General features: G+C 48.8%; 1 protein-coding gene across 4 annotated transcripts in view; it reads left to right on the top strand.

Moving 5' to 3' along the window:
* RIN2 (Ras and Rab interactor 2) overlaps window positions 1–8,994 on the top strand; it is an 82,750-nt gene continuing 73,756 nt past the window's right edge. The window contains exon 1 of one of the 4 annotated variants that reach the window (XM_049801128.1): window positions 1–29. The gene's annotated coding sequence lies outside the window, so the exon portion shown is untranslated. Of the gene's footprint in view, window positions 30–500; window positions 698–744; window positions 831–903; window positions 996–8,994 lie in introns of those variants that run through there. The other 3 variants (XM_049801125.1, XM_049801126.1, XM_049801127.1) reach the window with 3 other exon arrangements.

Raw genomic sequence — 8,994 nt, 5'->3', positions numbered from 1 at the left:
TCGGACGAATCCTACAGCTGGCGAGAGAGGTATCTGAGAAGAGCACCCCTTCCCCCCGAGAAGGTAACGGGGCACGCCTAGAGCAGGAGCTGGCGCCGGCCGTTCGGGCTGAAGACGGCGGGGCCGCTCCGCCGAGCAGCAGCGCACAGCGTCCTGCCCGGTTTTAAGCCCGGTCGGTCAGAGGAGGGGCCCGGGCTCCGGGAGCGCCTCGGGAGCCCACCCTGGCTCTCCGTCCTCGGGGCGTCCCTGATGCCGTCGCCGGCTCTTCCCGCTGCGCCCGCCGGGGCCGGGGGCCGCACGGCGTGAGGCGAGCGGCGCCGGGAAGCTCCCCTCTGCCCCGCGGCAGCCCCCGCGCCGCGCAGCACCGCCTCCCGGCCCCCCGCGGCCCGGCCCGGCCCGGCCCGCCCCGCCCCGGGGGAGGAGGATCGCGTCGCTAGGCCGGCCGTGCGGAGCGACCCGGGCCCGGCGGCCGAGGGAAGGCCGGGAGCGGAGCGGGGAGGCAGGCGCATGGCGCAGGCGCCTGGCCCCAGGGGGGAGCCGGCTCCGGGGTGAAGGGAGGGGCGGCCCGAGCCCAGCGGAGCCGAGCCGAGCGGAGCGGAGCGGCGGGCACAAAGCCGCGGCCCCTCCCCGTGCCTCGGCCCGGCCCGGCCGGGGGCGGCTCCCGCCAGCGCTGCCCGTTGCTGGCCGGCGGCGTGAGGTAAGTAAGGGGGCGGGTGAGACGCGGGAGTCGGGCGGCTGCGGGGATCGCGGCCCGGCGGGCCCCCGGTGGCGGGGGACGAGCGGGGGCGCGCCCGCCGGCGCCGGGCGGAGGGGGGCCGCGGCGGCCGTCGGTAAGCCGCCTTCCCGAAAACGCGCCGCGGGAGCGGGCGGGCCGGGGGAGGCGAGGGCCGCGGAGCAGGCCGGGGCCGTGGCGGTGCCGGGCGCGGGCTGGCCCCGGCGGCCGCTGGTGCCGCGGGGCGCTGGGAAGCATCGCCGCCTGCCCCGCCGGGACGCAGGTGAGGAGCCGGGCTGCAGCCGGTGCTCACCCCCTTCCCCGGGCTGCCTCCTTCCTGCGGCGGCGGCCGCGGCCAAGGGAAGGCCGGGTCGGGGCCCGTCCCCCCGCGGCGGTTCTGGGGGGCGTCCTCCGGGTCCCGCGCAGCCCGGGCTGGCGGTCCGCCGCTCGGCGACAGGCCTCTGCGCGGGGGGCTCGGGGCCGCTGCCTGCCTGCCTGCCTGCCTGGCGGGGGGGACTCCCCTGCCTGCCTTTGCCTGCCTGGCTGGGGACCCTCATTGCCCGCTTCCAGCTGTGCCGTCCGGCCAGCCTCCCTCCTGCTGCTCTTCCCTTCTGTGTAACTAGGTCATACAGCCTTGGAAGGAGAAGCTTCGCGCGTGTTCGCAGCGGGGTGCTAACCCAGCTTAGGGCCTGTGGGCAGTACAGCAGTGCACGCTGTAAAGAGTAGTTTAGCCAGGCTTAACGGAGAGTTCTCAGTCTGGGCATCTGCATCCCTTTTCTGACTGGAGTAGGGGTTCCAGGGGCCCAAAAGATGGGGATACAGCGTATGTCTTGCCAGTTCCTCTTCTTCAATATTTTCTTGTAAATATTACGGTAAAAGTTTATTTCAAATCACACGAGTCTGATTTGATATACGTGGAAAGGCAAAAGGTGTGCTTTCCTCTGTCAGCTTGATTCCTCTGTCTTTTCATCCTTCCAGGCTACTCGGCTCTCATTTGTTTTATTTGCTTATTTCCTGAAGCGTAACTCTTGAGCCCTTTTAAGTAAGGAACATCTTTATGTGCCTTTCCCAGCACAGCTCTGTTGATGATGATGGAGCAAAACATGATTTCCACCTGGGTATTTCTGTGCGGGCAAAAGTCCCTGGGGGTAAGCAGGACAGTGCTTGCAGGAGTGCCCTTTCTCCATTAGAACATAGCTTGTGGGGAACAGCTGAGGGACTTGTCAAGTGACTTGAGTTAATTGCGTTTGCAGAAGTGCACGTTTGCCTAGGTATAGGCTATAAGGCTGATGAGGCAGTGCTTGGAAGGGCAGGTACTTGGAGCTAGCTGTAGACTCTACCGCTCTGCAGCAACTCCGACTTCAATTCAGCTACATCTGTGCTGGCTTTGTGAGTAATTCTGTGTTTTTCTGGGATAAAATATGCTAATTACTGTGGAACCGAGCTCTTACCTTTCCTCAGGCCAGATCTATGTTAAGTTTCAGTAGTTTTAGATCTATTTAGCCCTAAAAATATTTAACTGTTAATAGCTTACTTGGGACCTGAATATTTACCTAAATGAGCAGGAAGACTATGGTACATAGAGTTGTCTGTTAATCAGAGAGCTACGTGAGAAAATTGTGCTGTGGCTTTGAAGATGTTTATATGGAACAGTCCCCTGAGTTTTACCATATGTAATCCTACGATGTATTTAACTTCATTGAGAGGATTTGTATTCAATCCACTGCCTCGTTCTTTCTGTTAATTAGAAACATAAACTAAGTAATAAATACCAAGAATATCAGCAATATTGACTCTTCTGAAAATAATGGTTGAACAGCCATATGGAATGAGATTCCTGTATGTGTCTAGGAACGGACTCACCAAATGGGTTCTGAGGCTGACTTTTTTTTTTTTCCTTCAAGGGATTTCTGTAGGTTTCAGTCTGTTTATATTTGGTAAACTTGTAAATTGATTTTTTTGTTTGTTTGGTTTTGCCCCTCACCAGGTTTGGAATCGGAGAGTACTGTTGTAAATGGGCTTCCAGGGTAAGGTATCCCTGGTAGGTCAGTCTGTCAAGACTGGTTTGTGCAGTAGCTGAAATGTAGGTTTCCTCTCTGGTTAAGACTTTAAAAGGACAGCTAGCATAAATATTAGTCTGTGCTGAGAAATTGATCCTGTTAAGCTTCAGGATTTCAAGGTTGCTTGAAAAACTTCTGGTGGCTTGGAAGACTTTTGTGCTGAATAGGGTACAAACCTAGGAACGCATAATCTCTGCTATTCACACCACGGGTGGCCCAGCTGTGGGGTTGTTTGGTGGGGTTGTATTTTTTTGTGTGTGTTTTTTGGTGGGGGTTTTTTTTGTGGGGTTTTGGTGTTTGGTTTTGTTTTTTTTCAGAAGTTCAAATTCTCTTGCGTCAGGGCTATGCTACGTGAGTGGTATGAGGCTGTGCTGGCCAGGGGTTTGCTGGCAGCCTGTGCTCCTGGCGCGGCTGGATAAGGTGTGTCGGGGGGCTCTTGTGGCTGACTTTGATGGATTGGTCTATCACCCTGATACACTCGCAGCCAACTTGGTGTCCCTTGCTCCAGCTCTGAGGCCCTGGGAGGTGTGGTCGTGGTCTTTGTGTGAAACTCTGCTCGAGTGTCCCTCTCCCTAGCTCACTGAAACATATAGTGTGTGATCAGCTGTGTGAGTGGTTTGGTGTGTGGCTAACAGGACCAGGAAAGTTGGCGCTCGTTGCTCTCAAGTATGTCTAATGTAGAAGATGACTCTAGCTCTTTTACTTAAGGCTCAGGGCATTTTTGGATTGTTTCTAAAGATAGATCAAACATAGTTGTTACTAAGGCACTGAATCAATAGTATGGTGACTGAATTTTTCACAAGAGAGCTACTGCTTTTAAAAAAGAAAAACAAAAAAAGGCAGAACAGTACTGTCAATATAGCAGTTGAAGAGCTTCTGTTATCTACTGAAATAATGTAGCTGTCACATCATAGTGATAAGTAATGTAAATCATCTCCCATCAGCAGGAAGGAACTGATAAGAGTACTATATGAAGTAAATGTGGTCTTGGTCATTCTCTTAGCAAACATTATGAAACTGCAGACACAGCTTATTAGCCCTGTAGGATCACTGAGGGGCTCTGGATCAGGAGCTGAAAGGGGCTTAACAGCAAAATCATGCTCTTACCTTCCAGACATAGTGACTCCAAGCACAGAGTTGAGCAACATACGGAAAACTGGTCCTGTGGTCATGTGTATTGCAGGCTCCATGGTTGTGCAGGACTTGCCTGTGGCTCTAAATACTTGGCATACCATACGGATCTTGAAAATAAGAGGTTTACGTACCTCTAATCTGTAATTGGAGATTTATCGAGATGTGTCTTAAAAAACCTCTAAAATTCCTTACTTAAGAGTTGCCTGGGGAAGATGCAAAGCAGAGTCAAGTGTTGCCCGTTAAACTGTTTTGTTCAAGTTGCTTATCATTCAATTAGTAGTGTGTATCGGGAGAGGGGATGGAAGTGTAGTTAAATACTTGGCACCTTGTGTTATTTTGTCATTGTGTAACAAAACACAGAGGTGATGTAGTAGGAATTGGATGGATATGGGGCTCTAATTTCCAATACGTGTCTTAGTTTAGAACACTGAGAATAAATTATTCCTGACACAAAATGCTACTTAATGCAATGCAGTTATCCTATGTCTTCTTATGGAGCACATTAGTGAGAGCTGGAAGGGTTGTCGTGTCCCCTTCTTAGCATTTATGGTGCTTATGACCTAGAGTAGGACTACTTACGGTCATTAGTTTTATCTGATCTTCTATCACCTGCAGTTACCCAATGCTAAGGCACCCTGGTTCAGCCTACCATACTTGTTCAGGAGTTTGAGTATTTGCAGGTTGAGCAGGACAAGGAGAAGGAGCTGGCAGGGCTGTGGAATTTTCTTTGTCTCTTGGCTGCTGTGAGCCACAATACGGTTTGTTTGTGGAAGGGCAGCTGCTACTGCTTCGCATTCTTGGCTGTAGAATCTGAAGTGCTCATGTGGTCTGATCCTGCTTTTGGTCTGGGCCCTGTGTGATACTTACCTGGCAGGGGAGACATTCTGTTCTATAACCCAGCCTGTTTTAATTTGGCTTGGAGGGCTACTTGTAGATAGACCAAGACAAACACGTACAGTCTTTCCTCTGCCTTCTTGTTCGGCAATGCTGCTGCAGAAATGAGAGGTGATGAAGGACCTACCAGGCATCATGGCGAGTCCCAGCCCACGGCTGCCTCCATACCAGACCTCTTCCCCTGAAAAGCACCTGCTCTCCCAGCTGATGATGTGGTTGGCAAGACGGAGACAAAGGTTCTTGCAGTGTGGAAGCACAAGTCCTTTCGTCATCCAGGCGCCGCACTGCGCTGCTTGACCCAGTCACGGCAGCCCTTGTGGAAAGCGTGTGTAAAGCACGCGCTGCCGCTCCGCGAGCAGGTGGTACGTGTGGAGCTGCCCTGTGAGAGTACAGTAACAGGGAGGTGTTCACGCAGCACAGGCCATTTTGTGAGATGTCGCCCTGTGGCCTGCAGCACTTTGTCAGAGAGGGTAAGGGTTGACTCGCTAAGCAGCAAACGTTGTCCTGACGAGTGTGCTCCTCCAGCCTGCCCAGCTGAGTGGCAGTGGGCCTGCACCTGTGGGGCCGGCTGGTGGTGGTGGAGGTGAGGGCCTCCCCCTCTGTGGCAGCAGCCTGCGTCCCCAGTGGTCCCCGTGGTGTGGGCAGGCATGGTGGGCCCCAGGCTGTCCCCATCCCTCCAGCAGCTCTGGCCCAGGCTCCCCTTTGATGCCTCTTCTTGTGGAAGCAGGGCTGGTCTGCCTTTCACGTTTGTAGGGTGTCGTGGCTGAGAAGAGCCCCGGGGTGGGAGCTGGGTGAGGAGGAGAAGGCAGAGGAAGCAGAGCAGGAGCCTCAGCATAGAAGTGTTAGTAACTGCCTTTTTTTCAGGCAAGTGTTGTTGCCTAAAGTTTTCAGGCAAAACAAAAAGCAGAGTAATATAGCATAGTATTCCCCAGATCTCTAATGCTTGGAAAGTCTGTTGTTTGTGAGGATCATTCCTCAGTTGAAGGAGGGCAGGCCGAGTTCTCCTCTCTTGACAGTAAGTTTTATACTTGCTCTGTTAACTTCAAGAGAGGTGCTCCTGAATTTATGCTATTAGTTGTGAATGCTGAATCAGGCCCAAGAGCTTGGTTTTATCCTTGTAACTTTTTGTTGCCTTTTATAGTTTTTATGAGCCTATGTATGTAAAACCCATGCTTAACTCTTTTAAATAAAAATGCAAATTTTGCAGGGTGGCTAAAGTCATACTTCTGTCTGTTTTGTTTTTTTTCTCGCGTATCATTTATATTGAAAGTTTGCAGGAAGATTTAAATGTGTTCTCTAAGAAAAGTGACTGAATTTGTCTCCTAATTGCAAGACTGATCGTATATCCATTCGTTGTGTGCTTAGGAGAAATTAGGGAATATTTTTTTGTCTGCTATTCACTCTAAGTTTGATTTGCAATTATTTGAAAATGGTCATCTATCTACTGCAATGCTTTGAAAAGCAGCTGGCTGATAAAACAGGTGTGAATTTTTGGTGTTTTTGTTTTTCTGCCTTGAGATCAGCAGAGAAATTGCACAGAGAGGAAAAGAATTTGTGGAGCTGCAGTCATGTTCTCTTGGTAGGTTCATTCTGTTCTTTTTGGAAATGCTGTTCTAAAGAATTAGCTCTGTCAAGAATTACTGAGCATTAATGCTAAGCTGTTCTCTTTGAAGCTGGTAGGGATTCTGCCATCAGTGTGAATATGGGAGAGGAGTATGAGATCTTGCCATGATAGAGGGAAAGCAGCAAAAGGAAGCTACTGGAGTCCTACTAGTGCTTTGGCAGGAATAACAGTATCTTGTGATATGTAATTATCATACGTTATTTGGAATTAGCGAACCCATTTGTGTTGGGTGTTGCATAAAAAGACTGTTAATGGTTCTGGACCATGGAGGATTCTGGTCTGTGAAGATGATGTATAACAAGAGGGTAGGATGAGACAAAGGAAGTGCATTTTTTCTCCCAATCTTGGAACAGGGTTTCCAAGATGGCCTCGTAAATGAAAGTTCTTGGCAGATGTCTTACCTGTGACTTGTCTCTGAAGAGTAACAGCCCTGCATTGCACATAAGCAGGTGTTGTCTCCCTGAGTTCTGAAAAGTCTGGAAGCACTGAATCGTATTGTATGGTATTTAAAAACTAAAGGACAAATCCTTAGCTGCAAATTACTGTTGCTCCATTATAACCAGTGGAGCACTGCAATTTGACTCTGGTGAGCGGTGCTAATAATCATCTCCCCCAATCTCATATATACAGGCTTAGAGGCAGAAACAACTTTATTCTGATGGGCTTTCCTCAGGAAAAAAAAAAAAAAAAGCTATTCTTGCTCCTCACTCCACCAGCTCCAGAATGTGAATGTCATCTGGCCAAATGCCCAGGTCTAAACACAGGGCTCTAAAGACAGTCTCACAAGTGGCTTGTAAAGGAAAAGAAAAACCAAAAACTTTTTGGACTTTTAAATGGTTCTCTTACTTTTTTTGCATCCAAAATGATGTCTTTGGCTTCTACTTTATATTTGCTGAATACAAATCTGTGCTTTCCAGTAATTAACTCCAGGGCTTTTTGACCCCGACTTTGTTGAAACATACTTCCAACATGAAAATAACCCAAAGTCTTACTGGTTTTCTTTTCATGCGTGATGTGTATTACATACGCTGACATTCCGTTTCTTAACTTGCTTGCAGCTCCATAGCCTTGTCGCTGTCTTAATCCTTTTCTTAATAGTTTCTCTTAATGGGTGATGCTTTTTGAGCATATGCCAAAACCTGTATTTAAATACATTTGAGAATGAATGCGTGGAAGCAATGGAAGTATTTTCCTGCCTGACTTGACTGTGTTCCTCACTGAGCTTACTGGTTCAGATGAAGACTCAGAGCTGTGGAGCTTGTGAGGATGGCAGAAAGCAGGTTTGAATGAGTGATCAGAGCAGCTCACTGAGTCAGTGCATGGAGAAATGTTATTTACCTTAGAAGAGTACCCTCTCTTATCTTCCTGCCCTGCACATGCCTGGTCAGGTGCTTAAGGCAAAAGCCAAATGTTCTGTCATGGGGTGGGTTTCTCCTGTGTGCAGTAATGGACAGAATTGCCAGCTGTTGTTTTCCAGCTCAGTCTGTGCCCCTGGGCCAATGTGGCAAGGTGATGCCTTTTACTTAAGCTGCATGCTGATTCTGTAAGTGAGCTTTGTGATAACTTTAACTTAGGAATTAAATAAGGCCCAGACTGAGGTCTTGGTGTGCCTGCTGCTAGTTTTGGATCTGCTTGCGTGGGAAACTGCTCACCACTTTTTGCAACAAAGTTAAATTTTTAAACTGAATTTATCTTTTTTATTTTTAAATACAACCATAAAACAAAACCATAACCTTCACAAAAATAAGCGTGCATCCTTTTGCCAGCTGGGGCCTTGGCATGCTTTATGACGCATAACTTGCAGAGACTGTAATTTCTTAGGAAAACAGTTAGATATTGGCAACTATGAGATGCCAGCACTCAGTAAATTCTTGTAATAAGCTATTTTAGCTACAGCTGGGGTTTTAAAAAAATAATAATTTCTTCACAGTATTCATGGTAGTTAATACAAGATGAGAAATCATAATTTGAACACTTTGAATAGCTAGGGAGAAAGAAGCCAAGGTTCTTGCAGTGTGTTTGCTAAGGACCACACCTGTTGGTTTGCCTGTCTGGGAACCTGCAGGGTGCTGTGGATTATTTAAATTAAGTATGCCCATGTGCCACAGTATAACCCCAACTTTGTACATAAGCTTTCCTAGCATCTATCTAGAGACAGCTGTTTAAAATGGTAGTTGTTCTGGAAGTTGGCAAGAGTTCAGTTTTGGGAGTTGTGAGTAGAAAATGTGAATTTTCAGTCCTGTGACTTTTACTGCTAGTAGTTTGAACTTGATTGATTTAAATAGTAGCTGCAGTAAAACTCGTATCCTGAAGTGTTTCTCTGAACATGTGTTAGACCTGGGAGTTGCTGCTGAAGTCTTCATAAACTGCTTTTAAATAATTGAAATTTTAGAAAATTATCTTTGAGCCATGAGTGAACTTTTCCAGTAGTTAAGTGTGTTGGACTTGTAAAACTGTTTAGTTAAGTCAGTTACGAATGTAGGTCAAGAGTCTACTAGCCCCTCTCCCATGTCCCAGAAAGGTGCCATCCCTGCCTGCCCTGCCATGTGAGAAATAGACTGTGGCTCTAC

This window comes from Accipiter gentilis, chromosome 5 (assembly GCF_929443795.1).
Source record: "Accipiter gentilis chromosome 5, bAccGen1.1, whole genome shotgun sequence".
NCBI lineage: Eukaryota > Metazoa > Chordata > Aves > Accipitriformes > Accipitridae > Astur > Astur gentilis.
The sequence above is the reverse complement of the archived record's forward strand: the minus strand, read 5'-3'. Positions and strand labels throughout refer to the sequence as shown.